General features: G+C 40.4%; 1 protein-coding gene across 6 annotated transcripts in view; it reads right to left on the bottom strand.

Annotated features, from left to right (window-relative positions):
• LOC114665340 (HIVEP zinc finger 3) overlaps nt 1–24650 on the bottom strand; it is a 488325-nt gene that overhangs the window by 229423 nt on the left and 234252 nt on the right. The window lies entirely within an intron of this gene.

Below are 24650 nucleotides of genomic sequence, written 5' to 3'. Positions count from 1 at the left end.
GGTTGGGGGAGGTCCCCCCTCTGTGAATTTAGTGTGAATGTCTGAGTAAAGTGTGTGGGTTGGTCCCCCTCGGTGAATCAAGCATGATTGTCAATGCGAGGGTCCCGTGTGATCACCACACCGTCAGATGAATCAGCCACAATTGTCAATGCTTTCCCTCCTTGGTGAATCGAGTGCGATCATTGCACTGGCGTACGGGGTTTAATCAGGACTCAGCCAACAATCCCCCTGCGATGCTGCCGCTGTGAATCAAGTGCAGTGGTTGGGAGTGGCGAGGAGGAGGAGGTCAGCCACGGCCCTCCAGCAATGCTGCTGTCGCCCACAGGTTGGGAAACGCTGTTCTACACAGAATCCATTTATAACCAAATCTCAATAAATTAAGTACAGTGCATCCCTCATTAAAACAAATGACATATTTTATTTTTGTCATGCAGAAGGTGCCTCATAAACTAAAATGGGGGTCTCAAAAGAAGCTACCCCACTACCTTGCTGTTTTTACCTCTGTGAATAAAAAAATATTTTCCAGCTGGAAAAAAACAGTTAAAGAAATCTTTTATAAATGTATGCATGCTAAGTAAACACATTCTCAGGCTATCAGAACAATTTTCCGATTCTGTTCTCTGCATTGAGCCTCGTTTCCAATAGTTACTAACCAATTTTTCTTGCGAGGCTTAAAAGGGAAATCAAGAAGAGAGAGACAAAAAAAATATGAATGAATCAACTCACACATTCATGATTAAAAATAAACCTCATTCATCACATCAATCTTTGAATAACATTCCACTATCAGTGAATCAAATCTGACCTTGCACTCATGTGCCGCACAGGAGCTAATCCCGCCACAAGAGAGACAGACGAGCAGCGCTCAACCAACTCGTCACAAAAAAAAAGAACAAAAAAAACGAGACTGGAGTTTCACCTTCCACCTCAAATGAATAAACTTTCTCTTGTTTTTCTTCTTGCTACCGGAGGTTACAAGGGCAACTTATTCTTCTGAGGGTATTTTTAAACAAAAAAGGAAATTGGAAATCACACCCAGTTATTCCCCTGCTAAGAGGAATTCTATGACAAAAGTATTTGAAAATATGCATCATCCACTCAACTGCTAACCACAAGAGATCACAGAGCACAATCAAGAGCGACTCATCCAGCCGGCCATTTTACTGAACCTGCATGCTGTATTTTTAAGGTAAAGGAAGGTCTCAGGCCTTCACATGGCAATAGCAGGTGTTAACCCAGGAACTGAGGTGAGTGTAAGTACAATACAATTTATTTCTGTATAGCCCAAAATTACACAAGAAGTGCTGCAATGGGCTTTAACAGGCCCTGACTCTTGACAGCCCCCCAGCCTTGACTCTCTAAGAAGACAAGGAAAAACTCTCAAAATAACCCTTGTAGGGAAAAAATGGAAGAAACCTTGGGAAAGGCGGTTCAAAGAGAGACCCCTTTCCAGGTAGGTTGGGTGTGCAGTGGGTGTCAAAATGAAGGGGGTCAATACAATACAATACAATACACAGAACAGAACAAATCCTCAATACAGTATAAAAATAAAACTTTTACAAGTATGGACCAGAATTTAACAGTACAGTGATCCCTCGCTATATCGCGCTTCGCCTTTCGCGGCTTCACTCTATCGCGGATTTTATATGTAAGCATATTTAAATATATATCGCGGATTTTTTGCTGGTTCGCGGATTTCTGAGGACAATGGGTCTTTTAATTTCTGGTACATGCTTCCTCAGTTGGTTTGCCCAGTTGATTTCATACAAGGGACGCTATTGGCAGATGGCTGAGAAGCTACCCGGCTTACTTTTCTCTGTCTCTCTTGCGCTGACTTTCTCTGATCCTGACGTAGGGGGTGTGAGCAGGGGGGCTGTTCGCACACCTAGACGATACGGACACTCGTCTAAAAATGCTGAAAGATTATCTTCACGTTGCTACCTTCTGTGTGCAGCTGCTTCGTGAAACGACATGCTGCACGGTGCTTCACATACTTAAAAGCTCAAAGGGCACGTATTGATTTTTCACTGTTTTGTTTTTCTCTGTCTCTCTCTCTCTCTCTCTCCCTCTCCCTGCTCCTGACGGAGGGGGTGTGCGCTGCCGCCTTCAACAGCTTTGTGCCGTGGTGCTTCGCATACTTAAAAGCCAAACAGCCCTATTGATTTGTTTGCTTTCCTCTCTGTTTCTGACAGCCTGTGCTCCTGACGCGCACTCCTTTGAAGAGGAAGATATGTTTGCATTCTTTTAATTGTGAGACAGAACTGTCATCTCTGTCTTGTCATGGAGCACAGTTTAAACTTTTGAAAAAGAGACAAATGTTTGTTTGCAGTGTTTGAATAACGTTCCTGTCTCTCTACAACCTCCTGTGTTTCTGCGCAAATCTGTGACCCAAGCATGACAATATAAAAATAACCATATAAACATATGGTTTCTACTTTGCGGATTTTCTTATTTCGCGGGTGGCTCTGGAATGCAACCCCCACGATGGAGGAGGGATTACTGTAGATGATATCACATAATATGATTTGGATTTGTTTGGATAAATGCATTGTATACATACTGTATGCCATACGTATAAACCCATATACATTTAGAGTTGTGTACCAGGGCATTCCAAAAAAAAATAAATAAAAGACCCACACACTGAGAGATGATTTAGAGCTGTGGTTCTCAACCTTATGGTGGTCCCCCCGTATACCACAAGAATATGTGAGGGCATCCCTACATATGCCATGATATTCACCTTCTTGTACTTTCTTACTGTCTTTTATGGTTAAACGTCAGTCAGTTAGTCAGTCATTGTCCCACCCGCTATATCCTAACACAGGGTCATGGGGGTCTGCTGGAGCCAATCCCAGCCAACACAGGATGCAAGGCAGGAACAAACCCTGGGCAGGGCGCCAGACCACTGCAGGGCATGGTTAAACGTAATCTTGCATTTACTAACGGAAACATATTTGCTGCTAGTTCTGTTACACTGTCTGTATTTTTTTAAGCCTTAATACAGAATTAACAGGACATTTTAAAAACAGCCTGTATATTTTTGTGAAATAAAAGTTATTTTTTACTGGTGCCTTATTATACTAATCACAACACAAAATGAGTAGGCATTTTCTGGGATAAATAACCGGTAATTACCGGAACACAGAATTTGTCACTGCAGATATTTTCTGATAATAAAAGCACCTCACTACTCATTTGGCTTAAATATGATTTCTTAAATTGAGCATAAAGTATGGGAGGTGGAGTGGTGGCTGCCTGGCAAGAAGGACGATGGGTTTGCATGTACTCCCTGTGTCCGCATGAGTTTCCTCCCACAATCCAAAGGTATTCCCACAAATTAAAGGTAAATTCCCACAAACATTAGGAAGTTTTCCTTCTCACAAAGAACCAGAGACACATGGAACAAACTACCAAGTAGTGAGGAAGACAGTAGGGCAGCAGGGACCTTTAAACTCGGCTTGATGTTATTTTGGAAGAATTAAGTGGACAGGACTGGCACGTTTTACTAGATTTAAAGGCCCATTCTTGTGCAGATTGTTCTAATGCTCCTGCTTTGTGTCCAATGCTTGCTGAAGTGGGTTCAAGCTTCCCTGCAATCCTGCTCAGGAAGAAATGGGATTAGAAGATGGATGTTATGTCTCAGTGCTTCTGAAACAAAAAAAAAATCGAAAGTCTCATCTCATCTCATGGCAGAAATGAGGTTACTTCACAGGGTGGCTGGTCTAACACTCTGAGATAGGGTGAAAAGATCAGCGATTTGGGAGACCCTTCAGATCAAGAAGAGCCAGTTAAGGTGGTCTGGACATGTTATAAGAATGCCACCCTTCACGTTCTCTCTAGAGGTGCTCGAAGACCCTGTGACAGACCCAGGACACACTGAAGACTCACTGCAGACATTTTTTCATAAGTTAAAAACAGAAGCTCCTCTGTACATTTAACACAAGTGGGAAAACATAAATGTGTTTTCTATCCACATTCAACATTCAACAATCAATTTGTCAGAAAAGACGAAAGAGTCATGTAGGGCAGTGGCGGCAGTGATGTAAGTTGTGGAAGGATCACCAGCCATGACACCTGCGCAGCTTTAAAAAGTAAGCGGAGTGGCAGTAGTGACATGTCGAGCTGCCATCTCTCTTATGAGACTGTCACATTTTTGTAAAACACTAAAGTTCTTTTTGGTAGTGTGGCATGTCATCGTCCTTCACTTTTTCTTGTTAAATCATTACAAGTAGACCTTTCCCATTCTGACTACAAGTTAGTAGCTGCAGCGTGCAGATAAACACAAGTGACCACTGCAAATTTCTGTACGCGTGTGTGGCATCCATCTGATTTTTGTCCGGGCCTGATGCGGTCAGTGAAGACACACTTTATTGCCAGGTGTAAATGTAATCCAGTAAACCATATATGGATACAATCAATATTTGAAACAGACTTTAAAGGGGGTCTTTATAAAAACAAACAGTCATTGAGGGCCATATGAAACAGGTTCTCGTTACCGATGAGGTGGGCATCATTATCTTTTCCTTGCTGCAGCTTGTTTTTTTGTTGCAATTTTCTCATTATTTTCAGTCAATTTATGACTCCATTAGAAGTTTATTAAGGCCGCCTTGCAGGCGGTTGGGAGGTACCTAATAACCATATCGTAAAGAAGAGGAAAAAAATGAAGCTTTCAGTGAAAAATCCACACAAGTACATGGGGAACATGCAAAATCCACACCAAGTCAGCCATGGATTTGTTCCCAGTTGTTCAACACTGTTCCATTCATGGAATTAACCACAGCTCTCAACCAGTTTGACACAACTCTTGTTATAAATCCAGGGATATTCACAGTGTTCCCCATATTTCCAGTGAACTCAAAACACAAATTAACAAATGGCCTAAAAGAGGCGTAAGTCCATTACACCTGTTTCTCTTAGCTCTCAGAAAAACAGTCAGTTCATTTGGGCCGACGGGAATGTAACAAATTTAAACAACACTTCTTGCATTTAGCATCATGGCAGACTTCTCCCACTATGTCCTTTAGCAGGCCTTCCCCCACCCACTACTAGCGACAAAACCCACCTCAACTATACATTAAAACCACAAAAAAACACCCTGAAGTTCTGTCATTTTGTCTTTTAATTCTTTTTTTTTTTTAATAAAAATGAAAAGAAATCTTGCACCTAACCAGCCCCAGAACAATGTAGTATTTTTCAGGCCTCATATTTAAAACAGCATCCAACTATGATTAGTCACTTCGCGTATTCTAAAATGCAGCTGAGGAACTCTGAAACAAATGGCCACCAAGGCTGCAAGGCTGTGAGCCATGGGTTCAGGTTCCCCATGCAAGAAGAAATGTAACTTCTACTCACTCAAACGTCAAAGAAAATTACTCGAAATTGGTCCTACAATCCAAATCAGTCAACACTGCCGCCCTCATTGCTATCTCAGTTTTGCTTAAGAAACTCTAGAAGTAAGGAAATGAGATATCTTCACTAATAAAAGTCACTCAAGCAAAAAGAAGGGCCCCACAGGGCTCAGGAGAGTTTTAAAAGGTCTCTAGGACATATTCTTCATCATCTTCCAGATCCTGGACACTTTCAGGTTATTGGGATAACAAAGGAAGGTGCTTGGCAGGCTTTACACTGCAAAGCTAAAAGAGGCTTATGACACACTGAGCTCTTGTGCGTTTGGGTCTTTATAGTGATATGTATTGTGACAGACGGCCGAGTCCCATGCCCAGCCGGGACGCCCCTTTGATGTGTATTCAGGGGGCACAGCCCTGGACGGTGCAGTACCTCCCCCTGGACGCTTGGATGGCCGCAATGCCTCAGTCTCTGTGAAGGCTTCATGGGAAATGGAGTTCTCCACAGCCCTGTTGGGGTCTGGGGTGGCCGCGGCAGGGGTCCCTGAGCCCACCTGGACTAATCTTCAGCCCCACTTGGGAGTGCAATTAGAAACAGGTGATCAAGCACAGGGCGGCACGGTGGCGCAGTGGGTAGCGCTGCTGCCTCGCAGTTGGGAGATCTGGGGACCTGGGTTCGATTCCCGGGTCCTCCCTGCGTGGAGTTTGCATGTTCTCCCCGTGTCTGCGTGGGTTTCCTCCGGGTGCTCCGGTTTCCTCCCACAGTCCAAAGACATGCAGGTTAGGTGCATTGGCGATTCTAAATTGTCCCTAGTGTGTGCTTGGTGTGTGGGTGTGTTTGTGTGTGTCCTGCGGTGGGTTGGCACCCTGCCTGGGATTGGTCCCTGCCTTGTGCCCTGTGTTGGCTGGGATTGGCTCCAGAAGACCCCCGTGACCCTGTGTTCGGATTCAGCGGGTTGGAAAATGGATGGATGGATGATCAAGCACACGGAGCACTTCCAGGTGGGCCATAAGAGGAACCAGCAACCACCACCTAGTGGCCAGAGTCAGATGGAAGGAGGACAAAGCTGTGGAGTAGTGGTGGGGAAAGAGAAAAGAGAGAGAAGAGTGTTTTGGTGGTGCTAAGTGCTGTACTTGGGACTGTGTATTGCCTGTGGGGTTCACGGGAAAGACGTGCCCGACAGGTGAAGAAAATAAAAGTTCATTGGCTTTTTATACGTGCCTCCCGTGTCAAGTCTATGTCGGGTCACGCACAATATAGCGCCTTTCTTACAGTATGTTTTTTTAACCTGTTTTAACTATTGACTGAGGGGTGCTCAAAGTAGGGCATATTGTTATATCCAAAATGGACGCGATTCTGCATAGCACGGTGCGAGTAAAGTGGGAGAGAGACAGAGAGAGCACAGCTGATGTCACCAGGAAGCAGACCACTTTACATTGCTAAGTAGAACCCTGAATGAACAGCTAGTGGGGGTTCTTCTTTAAGCTTATGCTGTAGGAAAGCTGCTTCCGAGGGTCCCTGTGATCCAGTCATCATGAGATTGTGGCGGACCACCAGCAGTTACCATAGCGCAAAATGTGTGACCTGGGATGAATTGTGGTGTCATTCTACAACAAAATACTTGCTGTAGTCAGCAGGATTTATGTGGTGGAAAGATGGAGTGTGGAGGCGGTTTTGTGTAGTATGGCAGGGGTGGAGTGAGTTGATGTCACCAGGAAGCATTCCATTTTTCATGCTTATGTTTAGAGAAGCTGCTTCTGAGGGCCCCTGTAATCCACTCATCACAGGTTGCAGCTGACCAGTTACCACAGTACAAAATGTGCAAACTGGGATGGATTGTGGGGTGATTCCACAACAAAATACTTGGCGTAGTTGACAGGATTTGCACTATGAAAAGGCATAGTGTGTAGGCGATGCTGTGCAGTATGGTGGGGACATGAGTGAGAGAGGAAGACCAGCTAATGTCTGTTGCATTTCAGCTAGGGACAATTCTTGTTTTATGTATTTCTCATTCATTTCCGAATCTTTGATGTACAACATGTTAATGTTACTTTATTATTGTACATTTTATCCCTTATGCTTGTGTTTTGTGGGTGGTTCCCGAAGAGATAGAGCCACCTGCCTATCAGCACAAGGGATTACACTCAGCTCCATTAAGGCAGGAGTAACCCACAGTCCACAGCAGTTCATGTGAATGCGCTGGGGAGTGGTGAGTTCTTGCTTTTGTGATTTTCTTGTGCTTTGCTATTTACTTGATTTTTGATCTCTGTGCTGTGTACTTTGGCCATTCTTTGGATTTCATATTGGGACTTTGTTTGTCTTGTATGGCTTTTGCTGGCAACGCCATTTTCCTTCATGTGCCACAAAACTGTTATTTGTGCTACAGTAACATTTAGTGTTAATAATTTTTTTATTTTATAAAGATCCTGTGTTTGCCCTTACTGTTAGATGGGGTTTGATGGTAATATTCGTCACTAGTGGGCATTTTTGGAATTTTTTGTAACTTTGTCATTGGGGACTCTCGAGCATTATAACAATGTTACCAGGAAGCATTCCACTTTGCACTGCTTAGTCGGTCCCTGCACAAATAGTGAAGTTCTCCTTTAGCTTATACTTCTTTATTTTACTTATACTTCTTATACTATGCTCTCGTAATCCAGTCGTCACAATTTCACGGCTGACCACCAGCAGTTACCACCGTGCAAAATATGCAATGTGGAATGAATTAGGATGTGATTCCGTGAAAAAATACTTGGCGTAGTCAGCAGGATTTGCACTTTGGAAGGGTAGAGTGTGTAGGAGATGCTGTGCAGTGTGGTGGGGGCTAAATGACAGGGCGAGCTCAGCTGATATCATTCAGAAGTGTTCGGCTTTATATTGCTTAGTCAGTCCCTGTGCAGATAGTGGAGTTCTCCATTAGTTTATGTTTTACAGAAGCTGCTTCTGATGGCCTTTGTAATAAAAAGATTTCAGTCTGGGAATGACCACCAGGAGTTATCACAACGCAAGATGTGCAACCTGGGATGGGTCATGGTGTGATTCCAAGACAAAGCAACCAACATCTCAAGAGATGGTTTGTTTGTGTCTATAAAATAAATTTTTCCAGCACTGAACACATTCTGACAAAAAGTAGCATCTAAACGAAGTGATCCACATTACATGAAAACCAGTGAGTGAGAACAGCAACACTAGGAATGAAAATGATTCGTTTTTGCTTGGTTGTTATGCTAAAGACCAGAACTAGACGGCTGAAAACATGGAACTTCAACAAAAAGACAAGAGATGGTCAGGGACATATCATGATGACCTTAGGATGGTTATACTACCATTTAACAAAGCGAAAATGTCTTGTTTGAACTATCATCAGCAGAAGAGTATTTAGTGGGCTTTTTAGAAGTAGTATCATTGACTGGGCACTTAGCAGTATCATTGACTGGGCACTGCGATGTATCACAGCACATAACAACGATAAAGATGTGATGGGGTGATGACAGTTCCAAGAAGGCTCACATGCCCATTGGGAAGGTGAACAGGTGGGTGACAGGCTGCCAAAGTGCCAACTCTGATTCATGTCAGAATGACAAGAGTGTTACATTAAATATGCAATGGATATTGTTGTATCTCCTCTTGGGTCTTTGTAGAATAAGCTGTTAATACAAGTTTAAACCCAAAATCAGCAAACAGCAACTAAAAGAAACCTTACTGTTACATACAATTCACACTATAATACCCACACACACAATATAAAATACAATTGTGTATATTTCTGCATGAAGAGATACTTTTGAATGATTAAATAGATACACCCTAACACTAATTAATGTAAATTATTTTGCAAGGTCACATTAACTAATGACTCAGAAATTGGTTTCAAGGCAAGCCTGCCGTCCTCCAAATCCAGAATAAAGTTTTGCTGGGTAAATAGCCAGTCATAATAAACAGTCAAGTAAAACTACAGGCTGGAGCAGCACGACTCTCTTTGAACACAGCCTCTTGAACACAGATGTGTAAAGAGCAGACGCCGCTTATTATTTACATCTCTCTGCTGCTCTGTACATGCAGTCAGTGCTTGGTCTAACTCATTAGGGAATGTCTCATTTTTGATACCGCGCCTACTTTTAACTCTTCTGCCGTTCAGCAGGGTTGCTCATCAAATAAAGTTTAATAATTCTGTGTCAGCATAACTCCACAGTCTTAAAGGGTGGATACTGAATTACGCAAGTATAGTTGTTAGGAGTTAGTACTTAACAAATTTCAATTCCCTATTAGTAACAGGTGAAACTTCTTCATTTAACACTAGAATTACCAGAGCCTACAAAAAAACTCGTAGATCCGGCCCACCTTAAATCCCATCGCACCTCTCTGTCAGCGTCTTTTGTCCTGTAAATGTGCCGATAAAGACAATCAGTAAGCAGCCGGCTATTCCATCCCCCACCACCGCAGAACGTTCACAAAGTTCTCCCAGCTCATGCCTTGATTATCTGGGAGTGAAGTGCTGGAATTTTAGAGTGGAAATAATAGATCATTATTTGGAACAAATGCATTTCATGTGTGTTTCGTTTCTACAGTAATCTGTGCAAACACATTGTTAAAACAGAAACGTTTTTCATATTTTAGTTGTAAATGACAAAATGTTGGCATAAACTATATAATGTGTGATGCCTGAAGTCCAAAGATCAAATAAACACTTTGACAAAAGGTTCAAGAATAATACAACAGCTTCCGTGGCGTAAGCGGTAAGGTTTGCTGACTTGTAATCAACAGTCCCCGGTTCGATCCTGACTGTCTCCAATATTTTTCCATTTTCAGTAGTGAGCTGCTCGTATTGTTAATATTATACAGTACACACATACATTTGGTTTGTGTCTGTAACAGCTGGTGTACATTTATAGTACTTGTAAAAGTTACCTTTTTTTTCACTTTTATTCTCTCAGTCACGATCACGATACATACTACCACCCTAGGGATCTGATGCTGTTAGTTTTTATTTGAAACTGGGAATAACTGTAGATGTGAGTGGTGTTTTGAGGCAATGGAACTGGACATTCTCTGATCTGGAGGGATACAAGCTGACACACAAACGCTGGAGAATCTGCCTTCTTCGTATCTCACCGTCACATGATTTTTTTTAATTCAGTTTTATTGAGTGTTCCTGCTCACGCTGAATTAGTATGCACTTTATGGTCCATGATGTCAAAGCCGCACTGACAAAAAAAAAAAAAAAAAACAGAGGCATAGGTATATATGATATTCGAAATTATTCATTTTATTACCTGTATAGTATATTTCGGAAAACATTGTGGCACGAATGCAACATTATTCATATTATTCATATTCATTCGCATAACATCTTGCGGTTGTAATCAGTGACCACGTGTTTTTTTTGTCCCTCCCCCGATCTTGCCCAATCTCCACATTATGATGTTTGGTGGCGTTTCTTTTGTACTCCAGGACATGCAGAGGAAAGAATAGTACAGAGAAGTCAGTTCAGCGCTATATGCAATCATCAGATTCAAATGTTAACAGTTCACACTCACGCAAGGACCGTCCTTCCTACATTCACGATGTGTGTACCTATCACAGGGAGACCCTGCCTGACCTGAAAGTGGTTCTTTGATGCAATGTGATGGCACCAGAAGTACTCCCAGATCCGGTATAAAGGAAGCTGCACCGTTTCACCCAGCGAGTCTGAGTCGGGAGAGTAAGAAGGACGACGCTCACCTGGGTAGAAAGGGGAAGGGAAGGGTTGTATTGTTGGAGTTGTTGACAACGTGAAGAAAGAAACCTTTATAAGGTATCTGTGGCTTTAAATCTATTTATTTACACCTGGAATTGTGTCTGTGTATTTTGAAAGAAAATAAATAGCTTTAAAGTGCCAGAAATCTTTGTTTGCTGAATCCTTTAAAGGGCTCTCCCTCGGTCATAAGCCTGCCTTACTGTTGTGCTCAAGATGAGGACTGTCTGTAGCCTTCTCGATCTTTCAGAGCTCAATGGGTCATCTGCAGGCCAGGCCACAGGAGGACTCTGATTCTGCCATGCTGCGTGACATGTCTGAATTGTACAGCATCCTGTCGGTGTCTTTTACTGTGAAGTGCCAGAGTTCATTTCTGCTTTGCTGAACATTGACGTTTGCCCTGCCTTTCCCACACTACTCTTAAATTTAAAGCAAAGTGTGAGAGATCAAACGTTCAAAAGAAGTCCAATATGAAGTCTTTCAAGACAGCATCCACTATACAGAATGTACTCTAAATATACTATATATTTAATGAATATTATATGTTTTCTAAGGAAAAGCTAACAAAGTATAAAATGTACCACCAAAAAATGGTATTCTCAGTACATTATAGAAAATGAAACCATAGATGTGCTATGTGACATGTTACTGATGTTTCCTTATGTTTTTGAAACATGAGTCCAAAGGACCATCTAATTAGTTTAATAATATCTATTTTCACCATTATAACTGTTCAACTTCCTAATTAGTTTATCTTGAGATTTACAAGACATCTATTAAAGACAGAAAACACATGGACATCAGATGATAAGTAGCTCGGTTAAAGCATGATTTTAAAATAATTTCTGACACCACAGTGCCGAGAGTTAGCAAGAATTCCCCGTTTGCCAATCTAACTTGACAGACATCGAATGGCCTACAGTATAAGAACTCTCTCTTGTGGGATTGCTGACAGGGTTTAAAAGTTCGTCCTGGCTAAAAGAGACAAAATGCACAGCACAAATTGTGACAAGAACAGGTGAAGACTCGGCCCTGCTGATCTTAGAAATTCCCTGATGACAAAAGTCGATCCTCAACAGTCAGGTGTGGAGATTCATCCATTTCGCTGCTATCACAAAGGGCTCACGCTTCGTAATTCATCTTTTCTACTTACCCGCATGTCACTCTCTGCCTTCTCTGGCTATTATGTCCTCCCTATTAGGGGTGCCCTTAATGTATAGTAGCTCATCTACTGACTGTAAGCTCAATGGGAGTCTAGCAGGTAGCAGCCTGCAACCTTCATCCAGTGATTACTTTTGGAATAACTGTTGATGGCTGACATGCCTCCCACCAGTGCTCCTTCTGGTGCCCACAGCTGCTGCTGTATCCCTGAGCTCTTGTTCACAAAGTGCCAGATATCTTCAGAGACACATCAACTTTACACGGATAACCTTTGTTACTCACTATCAGCCTGGGAGAATTGTACTAGTCTCCAGCTAGCCACCAATTTGCTTCTTCTTGATGTTATATAATTGTGGTACACCATTCATCAAAATAAAAAGCGCCCCTGTTAGTCACTCGACCTAGGAAAGTGTTTTTGCAGGTAGTGTGGTGTAGTAGTTAAGGCTTTGGACTTCAAACCCAGAGGTTGTGGGTTCAAATCCCATTATTGACATTGTGTGACCCTGAGCATGTCATTTCACCTGCCTGTGCTCCAATTGGAAAACCAAAAGAAATGGAACCGATTGTATCATACATGTTGTAAGTCACCTAGGATAAAGGCGTCAGCCAAATAAGTAAATATAAATGTAATGAAAATTGTATGGGTTTTGGGGAGTAAAAATAAGACTAAGAGTGTAACACCATCACTAACACCTGTTCTGCTTACTTCCTTACAGAGGAGGATAAAAACCAAAAAGACATTTGACTGCACTACTGACACGTCACCTCAAGCCCCGCCCCTTCTGGCCACTGCAGTTTTTTGACAATCCTCCACCCAGAAGTCAGCATTCACAGTTGGATCAGCTTCAGGCCAGAACGGAGCTCCTTGTTTCTCCAGCTTATGGCTATCAGCTGATCTTCAATTTGCTCCTCCCACATGCTTATTCTTTTCATCCTTTGGACATCATTATTGAAAGGGAAATCCCTCGTGAACCCCAAAATTCCTTTTGACTGTTCTCTGCTGTTTACATAAGAAAACTATAATAATTACATTCAGCACATGCATATGCACACAGGGGGTCATTACAAAATTGAAAGAGATTAGAATTCACAAAAAATTGTCTGCCAACACCAAAATGCATATTATCATAATAATGTTAGATAGCATTATGACTTGTTTTCTGTGATTTATAACTATTTTTCACTACCCAAAGTTTTTTTTTGGACATTGTAAGAATATTGTGGCAACGTTATTTAATGGTTATCATAGCAGGCAAGGCTGCTCTTTAGATAGATAGATAGATAGATAGATAGATAGATAGATAGATAGATAGATAGATAGATAGATAGATAGATAGATAGATAGATAGATAGATAGATAGATAGATAGATAGATAGATAGATAGATAGATAGATAGATAGATAGATAGATAGATAGATAGATACTTTATTAATCCCAATGGGAAATTCACAATTTATTAACAGTATATTTAATGTTTACCAAGTTGTCGTGTTATTTTCAGGTGAGCACTACCCTGTTGCAAGGATGATACGCCATGTGGCTGGAGTCATAGTCCCCAGAACTGCTGCGGTGTCACTAGCACGACGCTTTATAAGCTGATGCGCACATGTGTTGCAGTGTCCAGGATTGTGATGCACTCTCAAAGACTTTAGTGTGAATTCAAATTTATTATTGTTACGGTATCTTCCCTGGCTTAAATTTATTTTAATTTTAATTATTTCTTTTATTTCTAAATTATTATTACCCATATGTTTTTTGTTAAGATGTATTTTTTGTTATGTTTACACATTATTCATTTTTATATATTGTGTATTTACATTTGTCTAAGTTCCTTGTTTTCTGTGGGTGAACCCGAGGAGGCGGGACCACCATTACATCACTGCTGAAGAACCACCCTCATCCTTTATATTTCATTCTGGGTAGATGGCCCCTCAAAGCTTGATTACAGGGTGGAGTGGAGTGAAGATTTATTGTGAATATTGAATTGGACTTTCTGGTTACTGCAGATTTATGTTTTGGATTTTGCCTTTGGCTTATGGATGTGGACTTTTTTGCCATGAGTTGTCTTTTCAGGCATACCCTTTTTGCCTTTTTTAGTTTTCATGCTCATTTTTGTTCATTCTTTATTATGACTCTTTCATTTATAAAGCTTTTGATTAGCTTTTGTCTGTTCTAGTTAGGAGTTTACGGTTATCCTTTTTCTTTAAGGGCATTCTGGCGCATTTTGACTATTTGAGCTCCGCAGGCCTTTGAAGTATGACATTTGAGTTTGTAGTGAGGTGTCCTGGGGTGAGACCTGTTAATGAGACTGACCAATGAGGTATTGATCAGGTTTATGTTTATTTTGAGGCCTGTACATCCCTATTTGGCATCTTTTGTGCTGTGTTCACTGCAATTAGCACCCTCAATATTTCCAATATTAGCTTACAGTTTTTGATTCCCGATTAATATTCCTAGGCAAAACAAAAGATTTATCGGTTTTCCTGGTAATAAATCTTGCTAGTACCTAGGTACACACTTATCTTCTGGTCCAAACACGTGTCCTAGAGACATGCCACAATCTATGCTTATGTGTCACAGCAATCATTAGTGCTATAGTTCCATTTTTCATCGTACGCCTGAATGAAAAATTCTGTCACTGTCTCAGTCATAATTTCACAGTTCATTTCAAGACAAGGTCTTGACATGTGACAACCCAGCAGTGAATAAATTTGACTAAAATTGAAAACAATACCTCAACATAAATGAAATAAGGATAAAGTAAAAAGAATGACATGGACAAAGGAAAAAAAATAATAATAAATAATAATAATACATTTTATTTATTCCTAGGCTCCTTTCTAAACACTCAAGGACACAGAGTAGACCACAGCAAATTTAAGCTACTTATTGTTTTTGGTTTTAAAGGAACGCTGTATTTATTGAACAGACATAGAAAACTATAAAATAAATGAAGTAAATAATACTGTACATAGATTATAAATGAGGAAAGTGAGAAATTAAAGTCCATTTCTTTTTAACCTAAAATTAAAATAAATTCAGTCCCAAAATTTGTACAGCATGGAGACTATTCTTTTTGCCGGATTGGAATTCCTGTTTAATGTCATTCTAGGCCATGTCATGACTGTGACCATTTTACCTCCCTTAAATGTTCAAAATAAAGGGAACACATGAAGTGGTGGGACTGACAGCTAAACGCATTACATATCTGTTTCCTCCATGGCCCAGATGTCACTGACGTGAAAGAGGAACTAAAACTCCAGTGTGATTCCACCTAGCAATACATCTGTAAAATAACCAGAAAAAACTCTCTGAATACCCAGCAGGGAGAGGTGACAGGCTGAACAGCACAGAATGGACGGGAGAGTGCCAATGTACACTTATTCTGACAAAAAAAAACTCACTGTCTTTGACAAATTGTTTATTTATCAACATGCATATTCACTGTTGTACAAGTTTCTTTAGAATTTCAAAAGCAAATTTCAATACTAGAAATCCACAGTACAATGTGTAAAAAGACATTATTACCATGCTAAATGCTCCATAGTTAAAGCACTTGTAAGTATTAACCAGGGGCAATAAAGTGATGGTGACAAAGAGCTAACATCTTGGAAAAGTAAATCTTTTACTCCAAATTCACACAAGATGAATTTAAATATTCTTGACACACTGACTGCTGGATCACTGCGTGTGGCAGTATTGGTCTATGCATATATGATAAATAATGAATTCTCAAAACAGTAAAAAATGTAAAGAAATGTCATTTAAATTGAAAACCAATCCAATCAACAAATAACTACAAGTTGCACATCATGCAATTGACTGTCACTATCTCAATCACTATAATTACCATCAAAATATTCATCTTGCAGCAAATCGACTCGTTTCAAAACATCAGAAGCTTTAAGCCCTTTTTGCAATGACATAACTATGGATTGTCTTTTTACAACATTATTTTCTGCAAAATGTTGCCCCCAAAAACAACAAAAAATTCAATGGCTATCCACTAGAAGGCAGCCCTGTTGTAGGTAACTGAGGCACGGCAGCAAAGCTCACCAGCAACTGCCTGCGTCTATAGTGGTTTTATACTGAGATACAAGTTCTATAGTACGTCACACCCTGACATCCTCAAAGACATACGAGTTATCTTGTACCTCGCATTCAAAGTGTTATGCTACTATTTAACCACAAAATTCAACCTAGGTATTCTCCTTGACCATTTAGTTTATAAAGAAAAACACACACACACACAAATACAAATCAATGCATAATAGCAATGTGTCCGTGGAAAATATACTTGTTTTCTCAGATAGCGACTTTCCAGTAGGACAATACCAGGGCTCGATGATGTGTTGACTCACAGCTCCAAGAGACTGGGCTCAAATCCCAGCAATTCTACATTGGCCCGATGTGAGTGAGTGATGGAGTGTCCATGAATATGCTTTGCGAAGGACAGGCATGCAGTCGAGGGTTGGGTTTTGAAATTCACCAATGTTGTCGAGATAGGCGTTGGTTCCCAGTGACCCTGTACTGACACAAGTGGCCAGTAAGTTTAACGTACGTCACAGGGAAATTAATGGAAGGAATTATTAAGGATAAGATTGAGCAGCACATGTCAAGTACAGGAGTTTTTCTGAGCAGTCAGCATGGGTTCAGAAGAGGGAGGTCGTGTTTTACTAACATGCTGGAATTCTATGAGCAAGCAGGGAAAGGTTACAATCAAAGTGGAGCATATGGTATTATCTATCTTGATATCCAGAAAGCATTTGATAAGATATCACATGAGAGGTTGGGCATCAAACTAAAAGAAGTGGGAGTTCAGGGTGATGTTTTTGGATGGGTGCAGAATTGGCTCAGACACAGGAAGCAGAGGGTGATGGTGTGAGGAACCTCTTCAGAATTGGGTGACATTAACAGTGGTGTGCCTCAGGGGTCAGTGCTGGGGCCGCTGCTATTTATAATATATATATAAATGATTTGGACAGGAATATAAGTAGCAACCTGGTTATGTTTGCAGATCATAACAAGACAGGTGGTTTGACTGATAATCTCAAAATTTACTAAACCATTACAGAGGGACTTGGGCAGCATACAGGCTTGAGCAGTTTAATGTCAGTAAATGTAAGATATTACACATAGGAAATGAAAATGTTAGGCTTGAATAAATGATGGGAGGACTGAAAATCGAAAGTACACCTTATGAGAAGAATTTAGGAGTCGGAGTGGACTCGACACCATCAACTTCCAGACAATGTTCAAAAGCCATTAAGAAGGCTAACAGTATGTCATTATATATAACGCCTTGATGTGTGAAGTACAAGTCCAAGGAGGTTCTGCTCTACCTTTATAACGCACTGGTGAGGCCTGATCTGGAGTACTGTGTGCAGTTTTGGTCTCCAGGCTACAAAAAGGACATAGCAGCACTAGAAAAGGTCCAGAGAAGAGCAACTAGGCTGATTCCAGTACTACAGGGGATGAGTTATGAAGAAAGATTAAAAGAGCTGAGCATCCCACTTTAATGCGTCTTTTTGTGCATGATTGTGACCGACACATTTTAGACAATTCAATATAAGTAAGCACTGAATGCTTACCTGCTAAGATCTTACAAAGTTAGTACCTATAATATACAGCAAGGAAACGTAGAATGTGGGGATACAGAATTTCAGGCACATTTACTTATGTGGCTAATGCAAGTTATCCAAAGTGATTTACAACATTTATGATATCATTCTTTGGTTTTCCCATCGGAGCACAGGCAGTTCAAGTGACTTACTCAGGTGTCAGTAGTGTCCAAAGCCTTATCCACTATACCACACTGTCTGCCACATGTACTATAGGAAGAAATAAAACACTGACTACACATTGTCAATAAAAGTATAAATTTTTTTTTAGTAATATAAATATTTGAGGTTAAAAAAAAAAAAAACACCAACGGCCTCATCTGAAAAGTGAAGAAATCTTCCTCTACTCATGGTCAAGCTCTGAACAGCATGTCTCATAATATCCTCAAGTTGCCAACTGGACTCGCCCCAGCATTCAGGTCACTTCACTAATGGCTGATATCTGTGCTTATGAAAAGAGAGGCTTAGTGAGGGCCTGAATCCTAATAAATATCTGCTCAGGTCTTAATGACCCTATAAACTGGCTTTCATGTGCTGTTTGGTCATTTTATCTTATCTACTGTATTTGTTTGTTTTATTCTTGTACATTATGTCTCTGTTTTAAACTTATTAATGTACAGTATAAAAGGTATAATAAATAAATGTACTATATTATTGTGATTATTAATATTAATTTTATTATTATTGCTTAACCATCACCAGGTGGCTGCAAAACAAGCACCTCTAATCAGCTATGAAGTGTTCCAGATACGTGTCCTGTTGATCTTCCGTTTGCTGTCCCTTTATACGCTTTTAAAATTATATTTCATCATTTGCTGCACTATATATAACATATACAAACATAATTATCCTTATACTGTACATATTTATTATTTATTATCTAGTCATGTCTTCCTAATGCATTCCAACACGACTACTTCTGGCTTAACTAAACTTGGCACCATTTTAGAAAAGAAATGTCATAAGGAACATGGTGACACTGGCAGACAGGTCTGTTGAGTAAAACTTGAGAACATGAGGAGTTGCAGCACGTATGCCAATGTGTGTCACGGGTATGTAAATGTAAGTGACATTTAAATTTCACGATTGGTCATGCTGAGAATAATGTTTGTTCAAAATGGGGTGGCATGATTTTTTTAGAGAGCAAAATAAAAGACAGATCTACTGCATGTGTTATATATTGTGTCTTTCATATTCAGTTCTATAAATTATCTTCCATATGAGTCAATTGTAAATGCAACTTTTCATATCTGTCTACAGGTTGGGAGCATACAGTGGGGCAAAAACGTATTTAGTCAGCCACCAATTGTGCAAGTTCTCCCACTTAAAAAGATGAGAGAGGCCTGTAATTTTCATCATAGGTATACCTCAACTATGAGAGACAAAATGAGAAAAAAAAAATCCAGAAAATCACATTGTTTGATTTTTGAAGAATTTATTTGCAAATTATGGTGGAAAAAAAGTATTTGGTCAATAACAAAAGTTCATCTCAATACTTAGTTATATACCCTTTGTTGGCAATGACAGAGGTCAAACGTTTTCTGTAAGTCTTCACAAGGTTTTCACACACTGTTGCTGGTATTTTGGCCCATTCCTCCATGCAGATCTCCTCTAGAGCAGTGACGTTTTGGGGCTGTTGCTGGGCAACACTGACTTTCAACTCCCTCCAAAGATTTTCTATGGGGTTGAGATCTGGAGACTGGCTAGGCCACTCCAGGACCTTGAAATGCTTCTTACGAAGCCACTCCTTCATTACCCGGGCGGTGTGTTTGGGATCATTGTCATGCTGAAAGACCCAGCCATGTTTCATCTTCAATGCCCTTGCTGATGGAAGGAGGTTTTCACTCAAAATCTGACGATACATGGCCCTATTCATTGTTTCCTTTACACGGATCAATCGTCCTGGTCCCTTTGCAGAAAAACAGCCCCAAAGCATGATGTTTCCACCCCCATGCTTTACAGTAGGTATGGTGTTCTTTGGATGCAACTCAGCATTCTTTCTCCTCCAAACACGACGAGTAGAGTTTTTACCAAAAAGTTCTATTTTGGTTTCATTCCTCTTCTGGATCATCCAAATGCTCTCTAACAAACTTAAGACGGGCCTGCACATGTACTGGCTTAAGCAGGGGGACACATCTGGCACTGCAGGATTTGAGTCCCTGGCGGTGTATTGTGTTACTGATGGTAGCCTTTGTTACTTTGGTCCCAGCTCTCTGCAGGTCATTCACTAGGTACCCCCATGAGGTTCTGGGATTTTTGCTCACCGTTCTTGTGATCATTTTGACCTCACGGGGTGAGATCTTGCGTGGAGCCCCAGATTGAGGGAGATTATCAGTGGTCTTGTATGTCTTCCATTTTCTAATAATTGCTCCCACAGTTGATTTCTTCACACCAAGCTGCTTACCTATTTCACATTCAGTCTTCCCAGCCTGGTGCAGGTCTACAATTTTGTTTCTGGTGTCCTTTGGTCTTGGCCATAGTGGAGTTTGGAGTGTGACTGTTTGAGGTTGTGGATAGGTGTCTTTTATATTGATAACGAGTTCAAACAGGTGCCATTAATACAGGTAACGAGTGGAGGACAGAGGAGCCTCTTACAGAAGAAGTTACAGGTCTGTGAGAGCCAGAAATCTTGCTTGTAGGTGACCAAATACTTATTTTCCACCATAATTTGCAAATAAATTCTTCAAAAATCAGACAATGTGATTTTCTGGATTTTTTTTTCTCATTTTGTCTCTCATAGTTGATGTATACCTATGATGAAAATTACAGGCCTCTCTCATCTTTTTAAGTGGGAGAACTTGCACAATTGGTGGCTGACTAAATACTTTTTTGCCCCACTGTATGCTCCCTTCAGGATCCCAATTTAGGACCTGAGCACAGCTGTACAACGGGTGACATGTCAGCACCACACTTGTTCAAATGGCAGAAGTTTATAAATGTGTTGGTACCCTTACATCTCATGTGCCTCCTGAGAACTGATGAAATGAAAAGCAGTTGTCCCCTATATACCTGCAGGCCTTTGAGATGTCATCGGGTAAAGCAGAGCGAGTGTGAAAAGAGATCAAGTGTTGCTTATTCTACAAAGAGATTCTAAAATGGCCTGGACACATCTGTTGGTACATCTAGAAAAGATCCTAAATAATTGGATTTGAGTGATTTTTCAAGCCAGCTGTTTCCTTGAATCAAAACGAGTTAGCTAACTAAGAAAACGAGTTAGCTTTTTCTTAATTTTCTTTCATTTTACTCAACTCCTTTTTTGTTTTACTAGGAGGCTTTGCCCCCTGCTTACTTTGCTCGCCAACCCCCACCCCCCTGCTTGCTTTTTGGCCAGCAAACTCGTTTCTCTGTTGCTCGCGTATGTGGATTTCACTTTCACCAAACAACAAAACTCTTTATTCTCGTGGATAGGCCTCTTCATTGGGAAGAAACGCTACTTTTCCCTGATGGCAACACAAATTAGATGATCTACAAGTCTCTGACTTAAAGTTTAAAGCCAAACAATATCTACATACTTCTGTCATATCACCTATGTCCATATATTCGATCTCTTTTCGCTTTTACCTTTTCATCAATAATCGCTTTGAATTTTGATTCTGTTTTTGGAATTACATCGTGACATCACAACGTATAACTGCTCGTGAGTGAATATCGTTTATTTCTCTCTAAAAGAAATGTGTCCAACAATACCATTCACACAAATGAGAAATGATTGAACCATGTGCATGGTTATGTGTTCAGGACTTTTTCAAATCTCTTTGCATAAGCTCTTGTCTCGCGGGGCTTGAAATTTTCACTTTCACCAAACAACAAATCTTTTAATTCTCGTGGATACGCCTCTTCATTGGGAAGAAACACTACTTTTTTTTCCCTGATGGCAACACGAATTAAGACGATCTACAAGTCTCCGACTTAAACTTTAAATCCGAACAATCTATATGATCTCTTTTCGCTGTTCCATTATTTCACCGAGTAATAATTTCCACTTGTTTGCGCTAATGGGATCTTTACTATCCTTTTTTTGAAACTTTTGAATTTTTGTACTTCCATTATCTCTAACCTGCTCTGCATGTGTATCGCACCAATGTTTTTGAATTCTTTATGACGTTTTACTTTTGTCATCTACTCTTTTGTCTTTTTTTTCCGGCCCCAGACGTGGTTAAATCTCTTGGCACAAAGACTCGTCTTGTAGGACGTGTAAGTGTCTCTCCAAATAAATCATGCAAACCCTTTAAAAAATTTTTTTTTTGGGGGACAATTTAGAATCGCCGCCAATGCACCTAACCTGCATGTCTTCGGACTGTGGGATGAAACCAGAGTACCCGGAGGAAACCCACACAGACACGGGGAGAGCATGCAAACTCCACGCAGGGAGGACCCGGGAAGTGAACCCGGGTTTCCTAACTGCAAGGCAGCAGCGCTACCCACTGCGCCACCGTGCTGCCCATTTTTTTTATAATAAAGAGATGTGTTTTTTAAAACTTTACACTAGGTCATGTACCTCGCAAGGTGCCAGAAGTACAAAGCAGGTATGATGACCTAAGACAGATCCAGACTAACAATTCATTGTTAATACGTTGACATCTCTTCCCACACTTGCTTAACTGGTCTAAAATTATGGTGACTGAGGAAAAAAGGATAAATTCCTTATAATATTACTGAAACTTTCAAGATATTCTTAGAATTGTGACATTGTAGGCCTTTTACAGACGAATGAAGGAAGCACTGTCATGAAAGCCTACACCTGATTGACAGTGATGACCAGATCTCCAGTGGCATTCAGATGTAGCTACACACATATCAAGAGTTAAAATATACAATAACCATTTCAGTTGGTATTGTTCATGCATGGATCCCTGGGGTTTTGCCATAGTCTGGTACTTCATGAGCAGAAAACAGCAGGAATTGCATCGCATCAAACCAGTACTGCACAGTTTAGTGTTTGTACTATTTTATGCCCACGACTGCAACTGACAGGAAAGGAGTTCAGGTGGGGCCATAAGTTGTCTTATTTCATTTGTGTCAGGGTACCCAAGCCGGGTGTTCTGATTTGCTTCGTTTGGTGTCTCTGTTGTATTCACCTGTTAGCTGACCGACTGTGGCTCATCTCATAGACTGGATATGTTGGATGAGCCTTGTTTACTCCATTTCCTTAATCATCTGTTTACAACCACCGGATATTTTGCTTTGGGGTGTTCATTCTTGATACAACTGAGAAGCAGATCGTATGAGAAAAACACACTGGTGTTACTTTTCCTGATGCACTCATTTTCTTGTCATATTCAAAGGTAATAAAACCCTTACTCGTGCTTCATCTGAAGGATACGTCTGGCTTCAGCAAAACTAGAAGGACACTGACAGATTTAATTTCACCTGCTTAAAACAACACATGTGATGCAAACATGATGTACCTGCTTAGCGTGGTTTTATAGAAATAGTGACGGGTGAAGCTGTGGATTCTCTTTCTAGTTGTAATGTCTTATGTCACAAGCATGCAAGAGCATCTGCCTTAACCCTCATATCTCACTCAGTTATCCACTAAGTGTTCATTTCTCTAATATAAGACATCATTCCCTGGCTGGGGTGCTTCTGTCGTTCAGATCGGGATGGAAGATAACTTCACCACCCCTCTGCAGGAAAGCCGCTTTGACGAAGACATCTTTGAATTTTATTGAGTCTGACAAGACAGAAACAGAGCCGACTAGTTGCTGAAAGATTTATTCATTTGTTTTCTTGTGCGTTTCTCAGTTTAAAGACTACTGTACAACATTCTTCTTATGAGATTGGAATAAAGTAGGTTTTTGAAGAGGGCTGCTTACCACTTTTATTTGTGCAACGCAAAACCTACATCAGATATAAAGAACTAGAAAGAAACTACTGAAGAATGGTGCTTTTCAGTATTTACATTTTATAATCCCGGTGTTAAATACAACACAATACAAGAAGTACTGTTCATTTGATTCCAGACTGAAAGAAATGTAATGTGTCAGAAAACAGATCTCTATTAATAATAATATATTTATTTACCTGATACAATTAATGCAATTTTTAAACATTACTGTACAACTGACATGATATGATATTTGACTGAAATACTGTACAGTGGATATGCATATAAGCATAAAAACACATACTAGTAAAATATGTTACTTTAATTATATTTTAATAATGATGCATATTATTATAGGGTATACAGAGTAATAGAAAAGCTGCTAATAACACAACCCACTCACAGGCAGGTCATCACAAAAATGACTAGAAAACAGATTTTGTTCTCTGGACATCAAAAAAGAAACATTTGTCAAGTTAAAAAGATGGGACTAATGAGTGCAGTAATGAGTACAAGCCAGTTAATAAAGGTGTCAAAGCATTATGCGCTGACGGATATGATGGACCTGTTTTCTTCATAAGAGCCCGTGACTCTTCAGTGTGATTACTCACTACCAACACCCTCTACACACATTGTGTCTTTTAGACTCTCACTCACCTACTGTCATCATCCTCCTCCGCACTAAGCTACACGTCCCATTCACCGATATCTGTGGGCAATCCTTGAAACTCACGAGAATAGACAAATGCTGTACTCAGTATTGTGATACTTATGTCCTAATACTGCAGTACCTGACTACATCCAGGGATGAACAATAAGCAGGCAGAAAGTCACTGTGTGCTTTGAACCTATTTGTTTAATTACATACATACACACGGTACTTTGTTCTTGCACGGTGCTCCTCACCAAGTGCAGGCACAGACATGGTGACATAGTGGCACAATAGATAGTGCTGCC

Source organism: Erpetoichthys calabaricus, chromosome 14 (genome assembly GCF_900747795.2).
Source record: "Erpetoichthys calabaricus chromosome 14, fErpCal1.3, whole genome shotgun sequence".
NCBI lineage: Eukaryota > Metazoa > Chordata > Cladistia > Polypteriformes > Polypteridae > Erpetoichthys > Erpetoichthys calabaricus.
Note: the sequence above shows the minus strand (reverse complement) of the source record. Positions and strands in the feature narration are given on the sequence as shown.